The sequence below is a fragment of the Neodiprion virginianus genome, chromosome 7 (assembly GCF_021901495.1).
Source record: "Neodiprion virginianus isolate iyNeoVirg1 chromosome 7, iyNeoVirg1.1, whole genome shotgun sequence".
NCBI lineage: Eukaryota > Metazoa > Arthropoda > Insecta > Hymenoptera > Diprionidae > Neodiprion > Neodiprion virginianus.
This window is the reverse complement of record NC_060883.1, coordinates 8,987,789-9,008,625: the sequence shown is the minus strand read 5'-3', so window position 1 is coordinate 9,008,625 and position 20,837 is coordinate 8,987,789. Positions and strand designations below refer to the sequence as shown.

Sequence of the window (20,837 nt, the reverse complement as noted above, 5' to 3'; positions counted from 1 at the left end):
ACGAGGAAACGCAGAAGTGACGGCCGCGCGGATAGTGGGGACAGTGGGGTGTGAGGGATAGTACTCGGAATCCGAAGAAGTTGATTCCTTCGAGAGTTTCAAATTTCTGTGAAATCTTATAGGATTGTGCCGGATTTGATGTACAACAGTAACACATACCCTGACTTTTCGTAGGTCGTATACGATGCAGAAACCAACCCAAAACTCGCTAGCGTATCCGTAGCGTATACCATCTACGCGAAGTCACGGTATGTAGTTTTATAACGATTTCCACCTAATGAGTAACTTTCAGGTAGTTCGTCTGATGTAAAAAAAAATTTTGGTAGCATCATTCAGAACTAGGCGTAATTGACAAATGAAACGAAGCAAATAAAGTATGAAATCCTTATTTGTTGAGAATTAAAAACAGAAAAAATTGGCAAGCAAATTCTTCATCAGAATTTTAACAAGGATCGGCCCTGTGAAACATTTGCCACGAATCTTGAACCGTTGTATACAGTAATTGTATGTATGTACAATAGGGTGGGTCAAAAAAATCAAGTATTTTTTTTTTGGATTCGACACACGAAAACTAGTTCCTAGCTACCTCTAGAAAGTACTTACCAAATCTAAGCTCTTAATATTAACGGGAAGATTATGCTCATCATAGTTTTCCATTTTCAATTTAGTCTTATATAAAAATGGCCATATCTTATCACCAATAGATTGTTAAATTAGTTGCATCGTCAATATTTATAGGAAATTGAACGCTCTACAAAAATGGTCTCTTATACTTTTTTCATTAATCTAACCATTTAAAAGATATTCAAGGTGAAAGGTTGAAGTATTTTAAGGAAAATAACTTTTTGTTTTGAATTTTGTAACTTACTAAAAAATAATTATTGTCAAATGAGTTTCAGATATTTTCATAGGAAATTGAACGCTCTACAAAAAAGGTTTCTTGTGGTTGATCGATTACTGTAACCATTTAGAAGATATTCGCAGTAGAATCCCAATGCCAGAGAATTGAATAGTCTACGGCAGATTTGCATTTTTACAGTAATGGTATATTTGAAGGCTTGGTTTTCATCAACTTCTGCGATTGCAGCTGCTAATAACGATTTAGAATTTTTAAAACAACTGATTGAATACAAAAAGATTGATGCTTCAATTTCATCAGCAACTATTGACAAAATGACTTCACATTTGTGGTATTTAAATGATGAACTCGCCATTTTATCACTGTTTGATAATACTGTTCCACTTGATATGAAAAAGAAAATAGTCGAAGCTGTAAAAACTCGAGATGGTATTAAATCTAAAGTTAAAAGATTTGAAATCGATCGAAAGAACATAAATTCAATCATTCAAAAGGATTTGAGTGACTTTATTTCTCAGAGATCATTGAATTTATTTAAAATATTCGACCTACCATATGATTTTCTTGATCTTGACATTGAATTGTGGACTTCCGATGACAGTTATAAAGAAAATGAAGACTATTTTAGGCAATTAAAAGTTGTAAATGACGCAGCAGAGCGTGGAGTAGCGCTGGTATCTGAATACAACCAATGCTTGACAAAAAACGAAGACCAGTTTCAATATTTATTGCAAGTTGTCAAGGAACATCGAGCAAAATTTCCGAATTGCAATAAAAGTCAATTTTTATAACTTAAACAAAAAGAAAAAATATATTTTTGTATCAATACTGTATTGAATTATAAAATTTCATATGGTAAAATAGAATTTTTTTTTTCTGCTGATATATTTGATGATATTTCATAAATAAAAACCTTCTCTTTCTGGAATAGATCATAAATTATCTCAAAATCCATCAAATAAATGGATAAATTGGAAATAATTATTTAAAAACTATTAAAATCAACAGGCATTGGGATTCTACTGCGAATATCTTCTAAATGGTTACAGTAATCGATTAACCACAAGAAACCTTTTTTGTAGAGCGTTCAATTTCCTATGAAAATATCTGAAACTCATTTGACAATAATTATTTTTTAGTAAGTTACAAAATTCAAAACAAAAAGTTATTTTCCTTAAAATACTTCAACCTTTCACCTTGAATATCTTTTAAATGGTTAGATTAATGAAAAAAGTATAAGAGACCATTTTTGTAGAGCGTTCAATTTCCTATAAATATTGACGATGCAACTAATTTAACAATCTATTGGTGATAAGATATGGCCATTTTTATATAAGACTAAATTGAAAATGGAAAACTATGATGAGCATAATCTTCCCGTTAATATTAAGAGCTTAGATTTGGTAAGTACTTTCTAGAGGTAGCTAGGAACTAGTTTTCGTGTGTCGAATCCAAAAAAAAAAAATACTTGATTTTTTTGACCCACCCTAATGTACAATGACATAGATTTTTTGCCGGATGTATTTCTAGTATTGTTATACACATCCGGTTCAGAAACAATTTCGCGTATGTATTAGGGTAATCTTTAAAACAGGCTCGGACGATTATCAACCGGCCCCCCCCCCCCTCCATATTTGCTATAAATAAATAAATAATGGTCTGTTCAAGAGCACAATTTTTCATCTCAACCCTAAACCCTCACGCCTATACTTGCGTGTTTCCTGCAATTTCGGTATTCATTTTACTGCCGCATCTAATCTTTCGGTCAATAATCTGTAAGTATAACAATTTTGCGGACATTGATGCTACTATTAGATGAGGATATCCGGAGCGTATATGGGGCATTCTATGTCAATTATTCGCCATTTATATCTGCCTTTTCGACGAACAGGAATTAAAGGATAGGTATTTTCGTTTTTTTTAATGATTTTCTATCAAATCGATGAAAAAAGGTAGATTTAAGTGGTGCGTACTCGATGTAGAATTCCCCAAAACCCTTCAATAAAATAAAAAAGAATAATTTTCGTTGCGGAACTACGACTCAAAACGAGAAAAAAAACAGTATGTTATTTTAATATCGGGTTTTGGAAAAGCCATGAGCATTTAAAAAAAAATTGTGCGATATTTTGATAAATTTATGGTGTTTGGATGGGTTGAGACAAACATCTAAAATATTTCAGAAAGACTGCTTTTGGCAGGTACAAGAAAGTGTAAAATTTTCAATAGAATAAAAATTGGTCGAGGTCACGGGTTGGTCGGTTTCGCATGGAATGCCCCGTTCACGTATAGTCGGGCTACGTGCGATTACGAATAGTTACCGCGATTGTGAACTGATGTTACCATTTCCCAACGATGCCTTATAATATGCACGAATTTCAAAATCTAACGGTTATTCTGAGTGATTTGTACATTTTGTCGTATCCACCTAAAAGCCTATGCTCTCGTCAGCACTGCAGATTGTTGCTTTAGTAGAAACATAGGACGTGTGCGTATTACCATGTCATTTTACCATCTGGTACCGCTTCGGTCGACTACAGCGCTTCTGGAGGTTCAACGTTGAACTAAATTACAGACTTCTCGTGCATCAGAACGGGCGCCTGTCACCTGAAAATCGCCCGCACAAATCGTGCCATATTTACAGAAAACTGACTGGTGCTATAGGTTTTCCCGGATTACGTGTGTGTTTTTGTACGTCGGTATCTCCCTGGCAAAAGTGAAAGAAATTCTGATATCGTACAAACGGTGAATATTCAACAAGTCGCTAGCCCGATCGGCCATGTTTGACGCGACGTGATTTTATTGAGTTCATCATTATTTTTATTAGACGTTATCAATGATCTGCGATAGTAGTGACTGAGATACAGACGTACAATTTTATTCAAGCTTTCTTTTAAAAATTTTCCCAGTCAGATTCATACCCCCGTTTTATCAGGATTTGTGCGGGCGATTTTCCCGCTTCTGACGTCACAAAATATATATAGGACATGCCAGGTCAGCGGCACCTTAAGAGGCTGATTCTACGCTCGGTTATACTCCAAGGAACTCGATATACGATACAATAGGCATGATATAAATGAAACATTATAAGCAATAGGTACCAGAAGTAAAATATAAGACGCACTACTATTACACAAAATTATGCAACGGAAGATAAAGCCAATAGGGCTCAAAATACAGTAGAAACTACAGAAGCAGATGATTAGAAATTCATAAATAACAGGGGTCGACAAAAAAATTTTTTTTTGGGTTACTTTTCTAATGCTTGAATTCTGATTCCAGACATCGAAAAACACTCAAATATCCATTTTTAGCTTTTACAGTTTGCTTTTATCTGATCTATGTCGATAAGTGAGTTTTGAAGATTTTAATTCATTTTATGAGCAATAGATGATAGAACTTTGATTATCCCGATAGCAAATTGTATATTATAATTATTTATTACAATTCTTAATTAAAAAAGACTTTGATGTTTCGCAAAAATTTTTCTGACCGTAATTTAAAATGCAATTATAAAAAAATATAAAAATCAGTCATTTTTATTGAAAATTCAAAAAATTGCTCTTGTTTCTACAAAAGCAAACTTTGATCAGAAAAATTATTTTTTCCTTTATTTGTAACGTCGGAGAAACCAAAATTTCATATGCCGAAGCCAGACCCAAAAACACGTTGACCGGTGTAATCAGAGAAGTTCATGAATACGAAAGAATTAATTATTCGGCAGTTACGAGGTCGCTCAGACACGAAATTTATCAATTGCTGAAATCGTGCAGTCACACGGCGGCTTACCGCAACTCTAAGCCGTGGACCATGATTCACACAAAATCGGCATTACACAATGCAACCAAGAACAAATAAATGCAATAAGAAAGAAAATAGAAATTATGAGCAACTTCGTAACGATACAATACAAAGGCAGAAGCCTTACCTTAACGGGCCACTTTAAGCACACAACACTGAATTTATTTTTAATATAAACTTAGAATTACCAAAAGAAAACGGGAACGAAGAAAGGAAGGAGCTCGAATTTATGGGCTCGGTCAGAATTACCGAGTGGAAAGTGACGCCTCTTTGTTCGCTTCCACTGGCTTCGTTGTATAGGCAGTGGCCGGCTCCGCACGATATATCAAGGAGATCATGCAGTCACACGACGGCGGAATGCAACTGCAGCCGTGGACCATGACTCACATGATTATAGTCCTTACTGATAGGAAGGCTGCGTCGATCCTCAGAACGAGGGCTTTATCAAACTGGACGTAGTGGTTTGGGGTCGGTCCGGCACCAGGCCGGTAAGTCAGAAGATGGCAGGCTACGGTCTGCCCTGTATGCCATCCTTACGGCATACGAGAAAGCGGGTGGCTGTTTTCTCCTTGGGAAGTGGTGCCCTTAGCTGTCGGAGGACTTTACATCCCTATTCACCGGCAGTCAAGGCGATACGAGAGGTTCGGATAGATGCTATCCCAGGTGTTGAGAAGTACACCAAGGTAGCCAGTGTAGTCTTATTGGAACGTCGGTAGGCAAAGTCATCGAGAGCTGGAAACGGTAATTAAGGGAATTGAATTTTTTCGAGGAAAACTATTTGAAATTTCGGATTAGGGTCTTAATTATCTAAAAGTATATACATTCAAAAATATGTTCAATTTTATTTATGTTATATGTTCAATATTCATACATTCATATATATGTATATATGTATTGTAACCAATTTTTGTGTGCGACGGTTAATGAATAAGTAAGATGATTGGTTACCCTACGGTGCAGTTACTAATCTGAATAATTAGATATTGAGAGATAATAAAAGAGAAAGATATGATTGTTGGGCGCCAGGCGCACATGCGTCAGAAAATAGATAGAAAATAGATTATAGAAAAAGATATAGATAAAGACAAGATTAGGTTCTACGACGGTTTTACACAGCTTGCTCAGTATAGATAAGATAATGGTAGAGGGGAGGGTTTGAATCCAATAGAAAAAATAAGAAACAGGTGAAGCAGAAATAGTATCGGATCTATTGGCTGAGAAGCGATAAATCTTAATAACAAGCAAACAACTAAAGAGATTGAGATACAACTAAGATAGGTGAAATAGTTAATTTACAGCCAGAGAAAAGTTAAGCGAGAGATTTAACAAATAACAGAACGTTTTCAGAATAAACGAGAAATATGCGTAGGCTCGCGGTACTATGATTCGAGGTAATAATTAACACGGTTTTATAATGAATAGGCAGAACAGAAAAAGATATACGGTACTTAAATTAAGCATTGATCAAGCAAACCATAAAATATGAGAAGCGATTATAAGGAACATGCGGAATACAAAAATTGTAATAGTTATCACATTACCAGAATTATCAGAGATATAACAGAGGCAGGGAATTATTAATTGCGGGGTAAATTCAAGGAAACAGGTCAAGTAGAGAATTATTATAGAATATAGAAACCAGCAGATAATACGTAGTCTCCAGTTTGCGATACGTGCGAGAAGAAAGAAAGATAATATTCGGTACGGTAAAAGACAATTTCGGGGTTAAGACAATTAATACTCAAGAGAATTATTACGCAACATACGACAAACCAAAGAGACTACGGACAACTACGATCAGCGGTATTAGCGAATAAAATAATGAAAAAGATGTTATTCGATACGGCGCAATACTCCAAAGTCAAAAGAACGACGAGCGGGACCGCGCGGCGATGTAAGATCGCTCACGCGGTACACTCACTACAATTGATTACTCAAAGATAATAGGTAAATAAACAGTTATGAGTTAATCAGAAAAAGTATAACGAAATAGTAATGCTCAATAGCTAAGATAAGAATTGACAATTTAACAGAACACGCTGCTATACAGCGATATTAGATATTTAGGTATTCTAGAAGAGAGAGATAGTAAAATAAAGCAATAGTCACTAACAATGCGTAAGTAAGAGTCAACCAGTCGCGAAGTTACTTGCAATAAGAAATAAAAAGGGACAAGATAAGAAATAGTAGAGAATAAGGTACGAGCCCAGGTGGCTCACGCAGACCAATTGCAAGATAGAGAGAGAGAGAGAGATAAAGATACGATATATTGCAAGTAATTTTGTGGCTTCACAAAATAGAAAAGGAACCTCACTTACGTGAAAAGAAGATATAACCGGCACCGAAGATACGGTAAGAATGCGATAAACGGAACCTGTTAATAGCGGTAATAATACCAGATACTACGAGAGCACGTCTTTATTAATCGAAAACTGAACGTAGAGTGCCGAGACGAGCGATGATCCTGATTTTCGTCATGCTGCTGTCACGTGATTCTTCCTCAAATCTGCGTTATTCTAATTGAGCCAGCAGGTCGCGTAGGTCTGGTCTACAGGTAGGCGGCGATAATCCCTCGCCGCTTGTTTTTCTTCTTCCTCGCTGACAGGTATTGAGGTATCGGGACGTCGGAAGGTGGTCGGAGATGTTTACCCTCAGCTGTGCTGCATCGTTGGTGAGAGGGCAGGTCGTACCGCTCATGTGTTGCGATATTGAGGTGTGCGATGATATTGCGTTACCGATCTCTTGGACTTGCGACCGATTGTACTTCACTCCCTGCTTTACTGGTACTCCCCGTTGTATTTGTATAGCTATTTCGTTGGCGCTGCATCCCGGTCCTCGCTCATCGGAGCCTTCATGCCGGAATGATCTGGTGGTGATGGCCCTCGACCTGGATCCCCACACTATATCCACCAGATCCACGTGGTCAGCATAGTCCAGCCTATTCCACGCCACAGCCCTTCGATAGGACGGTTCATTAAGAGAAAACCGTCCTCTATTTGATAGACAACGACTTAGTAGATGTCATAGTCAGTTCAGCTCCAGGCTGATAAGTATCGTCGATGGGAGGCTTTGTTGTGTTTTTGACGCACAGCCCTGTACGCCGTCTCGCGATGCATCCGAGCGGTAGAAGCATTCATTCGTGGTTCGGCTCTTGGCCGATAAGTCTTAAATAGTTGGAGGTACTGTTTGTGCATCACGCACGACCCTATTCACAACTTAGATAGGCATTCATCGGGAGTGGTTTCAGCGGTATTCGTTCGTCTGTAGTCGGTGGTGGTCGGTGTTGAGCTGGTACGTGACCCCTGTCAGGTAGTATCCTGGTATCTTGAAGCGGAAGTCTCGTAGATAGTTCTCGTAGAGCGTTACAAAATCAGAAAATAGAATAGAATTAGCTGAATAAAGAGAGTTTCACTTGAAGATAACTAGTCGTTCGTTTTGGAGTATTGGCCTCAGACGTGCTTTCGTTATTTTTAGCGATATTCGTACGTAGGGAAGTGCAATAATTAAACCATGTGACGGGGTACGAAATACCACGTCTCAATATATATATATATATATATATATATATATATATATATATATATACTAGCAGCCCATCCCGGCTTCGCACGGGCATATAATAATATTAAGTAATAATATAAATGTTATTTGTCTAGAAACTCACTGTAAACATTGTGTATTTTCTTTTATTATATTATTATATGCCCGTGCGAAGCCGGGATGGGTTGCTAGTTATGCTGTTAAAATGTAGCTTATATGACACGTTCGTAGATTTACCATAGCAGCGCCATCTATTGATTACTTACTCAACCCAGTCGAAAGGTATCGACATCTGTTAGAATCATTCGGAGTTAACAGATAATTGTGACTGTCAAATAATAACAGACAAATAATTAGCAATATATTATAATTGTGACTATAATTTGAGATTTAAACTATCCTATCTCTCAAGTTGGATCGAACTGCACATGGTGTGCGTATTTTATTATAATCGGTTAAGTGGTTTAGGAGTCCATTGAGGACAAACATCGTGACACGAGATTTATATATATTAAGATATATATATATATATATATATATATATATATATATATGTCGTAGGCATCTAATAAAATCGGGCATTTAATTAAAAGCCTAGTCATCTAATTAAATGCCGGCATCTAATTGAATGCCGGCCGGATCTCTAGGCAAATAATAAAAAAAGCAAATGTATATCCATGAAATATATCAACGCGTCATATTTATTAAACTATTATAGTCAGCTAGAAAATCATATAACATAATAATATTATATGTCATTTTAAAATTTGTTATAATTCATTTAGAAAAAAAATGTAGTTAACAGTCTTTATTCGCACAAGGATTAGAATTGTGGCACCGAGATCCGCATTTCATATTGGCTTTGAAGCAAGAACACCGCTTTGTCGAACATTGCTCTTTTGTCACTTTGCAGTTACATTTTTTTGTAACCTTGGCCCCCGCATTTTGATTGCGCCACCGCTGCTTCTCTAAGAGTAAGAAAATTATCTCTCCGAACATCGAGAAGAGTAATCATACTAGCTCCTGATTTCTGTATCTCCGGTCGAGAGGACCAACCCTTTATTATTCCTGCCTTAGTTCCGATTTGAAATACTTCATTTTGTTTATCCAGAACAACGCCCAAGATTCTGCTGAAGTCAATGGAGGCTCGATCTACAGTTGGAACTGCTAGTGTAATGCAATCTCCAGCAGCCAATTCTGGAAATTTCTCAGTAGAAAATGTCACCATTTTATTTACTGCCAATTTCTGCCTCCTATGGCAATCTTCCTGTACATCATGGATATGTTTTTCTCTTGAGCATAACGAGCAAAAAAATGTATCTTGATCGGCCAAGGTCCCACAATTACAATTGATACACCTGATCCACAAACAATACACATATGCTCCTGGGTTTTTTCCTGTGTACTCAGTACCATGTCTCACAACAACTAATAATAATCTCACATGCACTCCTAGGGATGCGCTATCGTTGTTTCATGTAGTACAGCAACTTATCTCGACGTCCATGGCCAGTTTGATTGTGAGCTTCTAACAGTTTCTCGAAATAACCTTCCACTGGGACCATATAGACTAAATCGTCACTCTCGCTACTCCGCTTCAAGACAATACTACTCACAGACCCCATTTGCAACAATTCATATTTCTTGAAGTAGTAGTAGTGAGACATATCTGCTTTCGCTTCCGTTCTGCTCAAAATCGTTTTCACTTTTTCAAACTGTTCACAATCCCACATCACTCTTTTCCCATTATTGGAATTCATGATATGCTTGATTTTTTGCAAAAATGATTCTTTACAAACACCACTTCTCTCCATTTTCAAGAATTTCCAAAGATTTGTAAATTGGCGAATCTGTATACCCAATAACGGTTACTGACCGACTGCTTCTATCTGAATTAATTGGGCATAATATTTGTTTTGAAACTGTCGCTAGGTGAACATGCGCGGTAAACACGGGCGGATCGTGCGTGGATATACATTTGATTTTTTTATTATTTGCCTGGAGATCCGGCCGGCATTCAATTAGATGCCGGCATTTAAGTAAATCCCTAGACAGATAATGGTAAATGAAAGACATCAATACGATTTTCATCAAATGCCCGATTTTATTAGATGCCTACGACATATATATATATATATACATTAGTCATTACACAAAAACAAAAAGTAGATAAATTCAAGTGTCTTGGAGAATCATAGCCTCACCAATGTCGGCGATAGTGGGGGGATCAATCGAGGCTAGCTGGGCAGCCCGAGCACTAATGATAAGCTAAGGCCATGGCCAGTTTGTTGTGGAGGGGCTTCCCAACTAGTCTCAACATTTACTTTCTGCACTACTCACTATATTCCGTATACTAGATTCTTTCTTTTCAATTACAGTTACCACCATAATTCCCTAAGCTGTAAGCACAAATAAATATATTTCCGTTGCTAATTTGATTTGAATGGTTTGTCCTGCCCCTGACCTTCGACTCTTTCAAGCCCGCTTAACTCGGTCTGTTGTTGCCTCACCAGCACTCAATTTATTTTTCGAAACATCAGGTAACGCAAAGCATTTAAAGATTTTCTAATCAAGCATCAACAAAATGACAGTGATACGCTGGTATACAGCGGTATTAGATAAACAGGCAATTCCAGCAAAGGAAAATTAGGAAAACAAATAAATAGTCACTTAAAAATTTATCAAGTAAGTGCTAACCAATCGCAAAATTACTTGCGGATGAGAGAAGAAGAGACAAAAATATGAACCCAAGCGGCTCACGGAAAGTAAGCTCCGAAAAAAGACAAAAAAAGAGAAAAGATATAAAAGAAGTAACTTCGTGGCTTCACACGATAGACAAAATAAAGCCTTACTAATAGGGAACATCCGCAAAATAGCCGACTCCAATTTCGATGAAACTTAGTAGGAATCTTAAGTACACTAAAATAAGAGATGCGTGTTTTTTTTTTCATATAGGCTGAAATTAATTTTACGAGGGTGCACCATCCCGCTGAAATACTGTTTTTAATCATTCTCATGCATAATAGGGCCTAACGTACAAATTGCAGGAAAACTTGTTTCTAAGCGTTTTTGACGTTGCTTATTCCAAGTCTGTAGTCGAAATTAAAAAGTTCAAATTAGCGTATCCAACGTGGCGGACGGCAATAACGAAAATTCGATCGATATTCACCTATATTAGATGACAGCTATTTTCGAGGTCGCTGATCATGGATCTGATAGCGAAAATTTTAAATTCGAAACGACGAATTCAAAACGGTGGTAGAAAATCACCACAATGTCCGCCATTTCTACGGTAATTGGTATCCATATCTGTTTCTGGAGAAGGTACTCCAATAATAACCATCGATTCTCATTGTCAGAATTGCGATTATCGATAAGCGCAGATGTAATTGCACGTTGTAAATTGATAGCGTGATGATGAAATATTCCCCAATATTCAATCAAGAATGCCCGTGGAGGGCTTAGAGCTAGAGTATGTGGTAGAGTATGCTCATACTGTATTAAATGACCCGGACGTTGGAAATATACATCATTGTTTTTCATCAGTTTACTGTTAGGTTGACCAATGGTAGTTATTAATGTAATTAAGGGCGGCTAGGTGGTCTAGTGGAGTAAGGCTCCGGTAAAGCATCGCTAGATACCAGGTTCGATTCCTGGCTCCGTCGTTAATTTTTCGAATTTACCAGTTTTTCAAATTTATATCTTCAACAGTTATTAATGTAATTAAGGTATTGAACTTGCTGCTGGTAGAATGCGGTGCTCCAGGCACCGAGATTATAAAACTCAACTCAACGGAATTGCACCTTCATCTTCACTGGAAGATTCATCTTCCCTCGTTGTGCATGAAACGAGATTAGAACTAGAGTACTCTGTAGCAGTAAGTGAAGCAGTAGCTATCGATATTGATTGGCTTACGGAAGGTATAGCAGGCATACTAGTATCAGAAAGCTGTACATTCGTTGAAGAACTACACATCACATCCCAAGGTAAATTAGTAGATTCGAGTATAAACAAAGAATTGTCGATTACTGGCGAAACGGAAAAAGAAAACACGGAACTTTTGTAGTAGTTCGAAACATGTTCAAGCGACTTAAGTCTGAACGATAGTTACGAAGATGTGCGGCATATGTCGGACCTGGTGGAACGCGTATAAAGGATAAGTTGATCAGGATTGCAAAGTATACGTTTAACATGTTCGTAGTAGCAATAGAATCGAGATTAACAATTCCTGATGTGGATTTCCGACGTTGGCCATTACCAGCAAGGATTAAAAAAGACTGCCTTCATTTTCCGTTTGATCGAGCCACCTGATATTTACATCATATCTTCTAAGTCTGGAAAGCTTACTAAATCATATGCATACTTGGCTTCGGGAAGCTTATCTTTGCAATACAGGTAATGCAAGCGTCTTGTTATATGATTCATAGTGTGAATAATACGAGCGCAGTGTTCAGAAATCAATATCGGATGATCGAGTCTTGAACCTGATGACCATGCCAAAATAGACTACAGGGCACATTCAACCTTTGGACGAATATGGGTCTCGTGCGCGGAAAAATTTCGTAAGACGTTGTTCCGACTTGCTGATCCTTCTTGACTATGCTATTAATCGTCGCCTACGAGATGATATTCTCAAGCTGCAATCTCGCGCGCACAACCGATTTTAGTCTCCACAATTTCTCAACTTATTCAAATATTTATGGCGAAAAAGTGGATAAGTGCAAACTAGACCGCCCTGTTTTCAAAGTCCATCAGAATTGTGTTACGAAACAGACTCAACATTACAGTATTATATATGTGACAAGATCGTAATAATAAAGTGTGCTTGGTGTAAAAAATCATTGTGTTTGAAACACTTTTTTTTGCAAGAATTTCAATTATTGCCATGACTTTATTCCATAAAGGAACTATTCATATCACCAAGGGTTGTTACAATCAAAACAACAAAATATAACTATCATTGTATATGTAGAAATTCATTATGGTTGTGCCGCTCAAATGAAATTATATACGATCATCATTTTGGCACAATGTTACAAATGGTGTGAATAAAAAAATTCTGAATCACGATACTCCTGCTATCGTTTCATCCCATCATTGAGCTAGAAATGGATGGGTTCTGAAGTACTTCAGAAACAGATACGGATACCGAATTTCGTAGAGATGGCGGATACTGTGACGGATTTTTTCCGCCATTTTGAATTCTTCGCTTCGAATTTTAAATTTTCGTGGTCAGATACATGATCAGCGACCTCGAAAACAGCTTCCCCATACTTTTGGTGAAAATCGATCGATTTTTTGCTATTGACGTCGACCATGTTGAATTTTCTATTCTAAACTATTCAATTTGGACTTCAGATTCGGACAGATTTGGAATGAGCAACGTCAAAAACGCTCAGAAATCAAATTTTCCTGCAACCTGTACGTTAATCCCTATTATGTATGGGAATTGTTAAAAACGGTATTTCAGCGGGGTAGTGACACCCTTGTAAAACTAATTTCATCCCATATAAAAAAAATACGTATACGGTGTCTCTCATTTTAGCGTACATAAGATTCCTGCCAAGTTTCATCGGAATCGGAGACGGACAATTGGCAGATGTTACTTCTCGATATGCGAGAAAATCTTGTCCGTGATACAGTGATAATTGAAAATAAAGATCTCACTCACGATGCTGCGGTATCGATATCAAAAGAAAACATTCTGACCCAACTACTTGCTACGCTGGTACTCTTCGTGCTGATTACCTCTCGGGACTGCACCTCGGTACTCGATCACCGAAATGCTTGCACTGAGACATACTGGCGATAATGGCCTTCATCTCGGATCTCCACACCGGTTTCGCCAGGTTGACGTAGTCCGTCACGCAGGGCTCTGCGGTAGGCAAACGCAATTTTGCTTTAGGGGTGAACTCCCCGTAGAATTCCAAGTCTTAGTTGATTGTTATGATTTTTTTTTTCGTGGGTAAAGAATGTATATGTCGGAGAAGAATAAAGAGGATGCATTATCAAGTGAATTCGAAACTTGAACTTTGAATGAGTCCGCCGTATTAAGCGTCAAGCGTTATTCAACATGCTTTGAATATAGAACAAACAAATGGTTTGTTTATAACAACGCTTGGATGAAATCGACAGTCACGGAAAAGCAAGCGAACTGACCGGACGTGTCGGGATCATCGCGCTTTTTACAATGAGCAATCCACGAAATGAAAATCCTACATCCTCTCCGCCTTTCCGAGGCTTCACCCCGACATATATATCTTTTCCAGGTCATAGGTACTTTTTACTACATAACTTTGGTTTTCAAAATGATTCTTGTTATTGAACCAAGTGAAATATGACGGAGATATGATCAGTTGCCGTGAAGTTGTCCGGAAGGGAAGCCGAATTCGGTGTACACTCTAGCACCTCGTAGGATTTTTTGAAACAGTCTGCGCAAAATAATTGATCAGTATATACATGTAGTCAGTTGGTGAACGAGTAATATCGAAAAAATAATGATAATTGGCCTTAGAACAAAAAAGATGATATTTTGGGACAAAATTTCAACCCTTAACGGCCACACGAGGTAACTAGTTACCCCAGGCTCAGAACAAGTGAAATTAGAGGTCTAAAACGTATGAAATTGATACAAGTAACGACATCTGCCGGTCGTAGACAAGTATGATAAAAATCATTAGAAATATTGAAGAACTCTTTAACAAACATGAAACAATCCGTTAGAAGTCTTAAAACACCCATATGTCTTATACAACTAGGTTTTCAGTGTGGGGTAATGAGTTACCCATGTGGCCGCTAAGGGTTAAGCTTTGACCCAGTCAGAAGCATTTTTATTTTGACAATTTTCCGTCAGTCTTAAGTTCATCAATTAGAAATATATGTTATGAAAACGTGTGCAAAGTATGAGCTTGATCGGTCCAATAGGTTGTAAATAATCGTGAACATCGATTTTCAACACATTGAAAAAAAAGTTTCGAGGTAATCGCGTTTGAAGTTTTGGCAAAGGCACGCTTCGGCACGGATGATTCTGTGACTCACTGACTAATCAGCTACTCCAGCGCCATTTAATATTCCTTCAGCTTCCTCGTAATACTCATTTTGTCCATCCATCTCCTTATTGTGTGATTTTCGAGCCTCTTTCACACAAACGGAGCTGAATTACACTCAAAGGATCTCGGGACGTTGTTTAGAGTTTGACGAAAATCACTAACCACATTGTATTCTACAGGATTCAAACTAAATTTTAGCAGCAAAAAAAAAAAAAGAAGAAAAATGCATTTTTTGAAGTATGTATGGAGTCCATATAGAGTGTTCACTTAATAATCGACGAACCAGTAGGCGGTTTAGCATCAGGCTGATGAGAGTCGTCGACGGGTGGCTTCGTTTTAGTTTGAAGCACAGCCCTGTATGCCATTGGCCATGTATCCAAGCAGCAGTAACGATATTTGTTGCATGGAGCCTAGAGGTAAGGAGCCGGAACGCTGCACTATGAATGTGGACCCTGAAAGCGACGGAAAAGTTATATAGGCTGTGGTGGCGCTGCTGTCGTTAATATAGGATATAAGTATTATTATTTCAGCAATGACCGGGCGTCGATAACGAATACTCCTCACCTCATGGCATTACCAATGCCATACTTCATATCCTATACTGACAACACAAGCGCGCTCGTAGCTGAATTTCGAACCACAACCAACATATATCTTTTTCGTCGATTTCAGGGTCCAAATTTATAATGATTCTCTTTGCCGTTCGGCCTCCTTAACTCTAGGCTCCATGATTTGTTGGTTCAGCTCCTGGTCAAAGAGTCTAGATAATTGGAGGTCTTTGTTGTACGTTACGCACGACCCTGTTCACAATTTCAGATAGACATCTACCTGGATTTGAATTGGCAATATTCTCTGCTCTATGGCTAACGGCACGATGCTTGTGATGCGGTGTCCAATTCCCTCCATGTGACGTTCTTGAACATAATTCTCGTAGTGCGATACAAAATTAGAAAATAGACGAATATTAACTTAATCAAAAAATCTCAGCTGACATAAGAGTTTCTTTGGAGTGTTGGCCTCAGACGTGCCTCTGTCGAGATTAATATTATGTGATAAAGTATAAAATACCACGTCAGAATACATACAGACATAAAACACCGGCAAATGGAAGATGTCAGTAGAATACAATTGTTAGTGGCGTGATGATGCTTTACTATTCTAAAATAATTGTAGAACATTAAAACTGTAAGTATGTTTTTGTTGATGACAGATTATTTTGTGGCCTGGAGTGAATGAAATCAGCATTTTGTTCAGTGGAGTGAACTTATTTAAGTAAAGTTAGTGCACCATAAAGATGAACTAAATGATTATACACCCAAAAGTTATCAGTGATTCTCTCAAGATGGAGTTTGTCTATCGAGTCCGATAATGATTCACTACTGCTCGTCTAAAGATAGTAGTTACAATTAGTGACCAGTCAGATGCTATGCTCAAAACTCTTCAAAAACATGACAATGTTTAGAAAAATAAAAATTTTACAAATTATTGACTCTTGAGAGGCCGCCCATAAACTACGTAAGGATGAGGGGATGGGGGTGGAGGTTGCCCAAATAAGCATTACATAGTTTATAAACCGCCTCGTCAGAGCATCTAGAAATTGTGATTCCTTCGAATTGCATATTCCATTCTACATCAAACTACATTTATCAAAAGTCTTGGATTTGACTCAATCATATTCACATGTATTTATATGATCGGCACATGTACAGGGCATTCTATTTCTATTAAGACAGTGCAATTACTTGGAAATATGAGGTGGTACGAAAAAAAAAAAAAATTATTTCCACACAAAGGCCATATCTGGATAAGCATGGCAAAAGTGTCCCCACTCCAGATGGATTCGGCAAGTGACCAACTGTAAGTATTCTGTTGGTAAATAACTGACAAATGTTAATGTTCGGCGTGCAACCATTTTTCTCAGAATTGTTACAAAAAAACGGGATTTACAGTGTTTCTACGATAACTCCGCTATTTTCACTTTAAAAATTGTGGGAAATATTACAAATCCAGCAGACATTTGAGCACATACGAACGTTTTTTCTCGAGAATCTTCGGTGATAAACTCTTGCTGTAAAAAATTTTCACACAATTAGATTGCTGATTTCCGGTGGATTTTAAAGAGTGACAACCTTTTTTTGCAACAGTATAAACATTTTGTTTCGGGTGATCCTCTGTAATTTTTTCGTATTTTTTCCGAACATGCGTCATTATTGAACAAATCTAAAACTGATACTTTTCACTTTTTCACGAGCATGACTTCAAGATAATTTTTTTCCGCATACAGAGTCAAAATAGTAAACTGAAATGTGTGATCAGTCTGAGAGAACTTCCCTCATTCAACGTTAATTTCAAAGTTTTTAACTATAAAACTTTGTCACATAATATGTTCTACTCAAGTTTAACATCTGGGTCGATCGAAAATCTCGACCTTACATCGATATGGAAAAAAATGCGGTCTCGATGTTCAGGGTCAAAAAACCAGTAGTTAAACATTTTACTTTCTGGCCGTTTAGGGAGCGGAAAAGAGGAATGGGGGAGTGGGAGGGGGGGGCTTTTCGAAAAAAAACACAATTTATTAAACAAGACATAAGCCTTAATTATTCATACAATGTAGAACAATCAACTAACATAAATGGTGAAAATTGAATATGCTGCTCCAATTATCATTAATCGTCAGACCTAAAGTCCATGAAACGTGAAGGTATGTTACGTGATATTCCTATTCACGTTCAATTATGCATCAATCAAGGTAGAATCCGGAAAAATAAGAAAAAGATAACGAATACACAAATTGGCACTTAGTTTATATACACAATTAATTAAAATCTAAATGACAGGCTACGGTCGGATCTATAAATAAAAAGGTTAGGTCGGCAACTCAGGGACACAGAATTCGAAAAAGTGTTCTTGACACTACTACGAATTCCTCAGAGAGAAGCGGGGTCGTTTCGATCATTTATGCAGTTCTCTTAGAGCCATATTGAGGTATTTTTGGCTTCTCATTAGTCAAAAACAGCTAAAGAAGAGTCAAACGTTGGCCAATAAGAAAAGAAGATGTCGGGAAGAGAAAGATCCGCAATCAATATGCGTGAGATCGACAACCCAACTGACAAAACTAAACCCAAGTATGAGGAAAACATGGTGTCCGCTGTCGTAACGCTAGCAGTCTAACATGTTGAGAAGTTAAGAAGTTAGATCCTACGCCATGAAAAATGGAACCTTCGATTCTTTGGAAAGCAATTTATAATGAAGGCTACTTAAAATATCAATGTCTGGCCTAAGGTTAACCGTGTGATTGTCACTAACGACATTGCACACTCCCCGAATTCGTTTATAATCTTTCTATAATCCTATTCATGTAAATTTTTCGTATAAATTAACTTTTAACTTGTGTATTGTTAAGCGCCAACAGCTACTTCCTTTTCCAAGTTCTCATGGAATCCTACACTAATGACTCGCAAATATTTCTAACTTCGGTATATTATTTCTCCCATGAATGCCAAAGCCTCGCCCACTTGGGTGGCAACAGTGTGAAAGTACTCAACAGTCACAATGTATAGTTAGCTACGTGCAGAAAGAAGAATGAGAGGCTAAATGCGGCTATTTTCTGGTCCCATACAAGGTACCTCAGTCTGTTTAGCTTCGCAATTCGCAACCACTATGAACATACAGACGATGTGATAGCAAATATACTGCAAGTATCTCTAACAATAAAACGTCAATTGCAGAATTCATTTCGAATAAGAGTACTTTTCGCATGCTTACCCAGCTTTATAGCCTTTCACAGTATCAAGAGAGGTACTTGATAGTAATACTATGAAATTTTTCACTCAAGGCTTTGATGAGATCTCGTGGCAGCTGGAAATTTATTAAATACAACTCTACAGTCTTCATTTCAGACAGCAATAGCTTATTCAAAGTGGGATCATATGCACAAATAAATCTCTTCAACCTTACAAATACAGTTGTTATAGGACTGTGAGGATTAAAAAATAGTGCAAATACACAATCATCTTTATTTGTCTACTTGTGGATCGGTTTAAAGACATTCGCCTAATAAAGTCAGTACTTACCTTTGATTCGTCATTTTGATAATACAAGAAGTGTAAATAGTGCATCTAGGGGTTTCAAAAGGAATTAACACCTTCATTCCCAAACGTAATTGAATAAAGCAAAGCTTATACTCACATATAGACCCATTAATTGATATCTGTTTCCAGAATCATGCAAGAGCCGAAAGACCTTGTTACTATGCAGGCGTCTCTAGCATTGTATGTCCGACTTGTCTCCGAGGTGTCGAAAGTGGAAACAGAGTTTCCAAAAATTCAAGAACAATATCGAACTCTAGGTAAGATTATATTTATCACATCTATTGACTTCAGGGCTGACAAGAATCGGTGACTACGCCTTGTAGCGTCTGTATATTATGTGTGAAACTGAGAAGTGACCTTGTACCCTTTTTCCTATTTATAAAGATAATAATCATTTCGAGAAAGTAAACGGGGTCATTTAGTTAAGAGAGGCTACACCTGGATATTAGTTATTAAGTCTACATTTGGTAAACACAAGGAACCGTTAAGTTCAACAACCTCAAGAACCATAAAAACCATTCTCAGTGATGCCATCTCCATGTTTTTGTCAGCCCATCAGTATATATATCCAGGGAAAAAGTTTCGCATATGAGGAGAGTTGCAAGCATCCACGAACTGTCAGGAACCGGATACAAGTATGAAATGTTTCTGCCGGTCGTGCAGTGTTCCGTCGGGTCGTATCCAAATTAGAGGTACCGTTATTACGGGTGACTAGTAGTGTACTTCGAAATAGAGATTAAAGACCTTTCTCCTCTCAACCTTAGGTTCGGACTTACTACCCTTGAACCACCCATACTCTAGTCTCTCTCTCTCACCCAGCATCGTATGGCGTATTATCTCGCCATAGGTATTTATCTTTATTTATGGGTAGCAGTGTAATATCACCGGGAAAAGCTGAAGCTAGAGATTCATTCAGACAGTGTGAACAGTAACCGAACAAATTACAGAGAACTACTTATAGTTCTCTGTAATTTGTCCGGTTACTGTTCAGAGACGCATACGATTCTTAAATCGTATGCGTCTCTCCGAAATTCAAATTATACCGATTGTGAGCACGACCGCGATATTTACCCGAGAACGGACAGTAATCGTGGCACTCCTTTTCCTCAGGTGTAAACGGCTTATTAGAAATATAACAATTTTTGCGCTCATATGACGATCACGTTGCACTTGGCTCAGAAACTCCATCAGAATTATATTTTCGATTTGTACTCTACTTGCAGTCATACATTTTTATGCTGCCTTGTGATCCAATCTATACAATCAGCACCGCATTTACTGTAAAATTCGGATAAAGCCTCATTGTAAGCGCAATGAACGTAGTACTCTACTGTAACATGGGCGTGAAACGTGAAGGAGCGGTGGGTGTGTATGATTATAAATAATCAAAGTGTTTCCCTCCTCATAATAATAAATGAATGATTAAAGTTATTCTTGGATATGAAGGTCATAATTCAAAACACTTTTTATCGTGTTAACGTTTCGGCCCTGGTGAGGGCC

The 20,837-nt window shown here is 37.6% G+C and overlaps 1 protein-coding gene across 1 annotated transcript in view; it reads left to right on the top strand.

Moving 5' to 3' along the window:
* Positions 1 to 19,518: 19,518 nt before the first annotated feature.
* LOC124308425 (dynein axonemal heavy chain 2) overlaps positions 19,519 to 20,837 on the top strand; it is a 618,723-nt gene continuing 617,404 nt past the window's right edge. The window contains exon 1 of the mRNA XM_046771133.1: positions 19,519 to 19,594. The gene's annotated coding sequence lies outside the window, so the exon portion shown is untranslated. The remainder of the gene's footprint in view (positions 19,595 to 20,837) is intronic.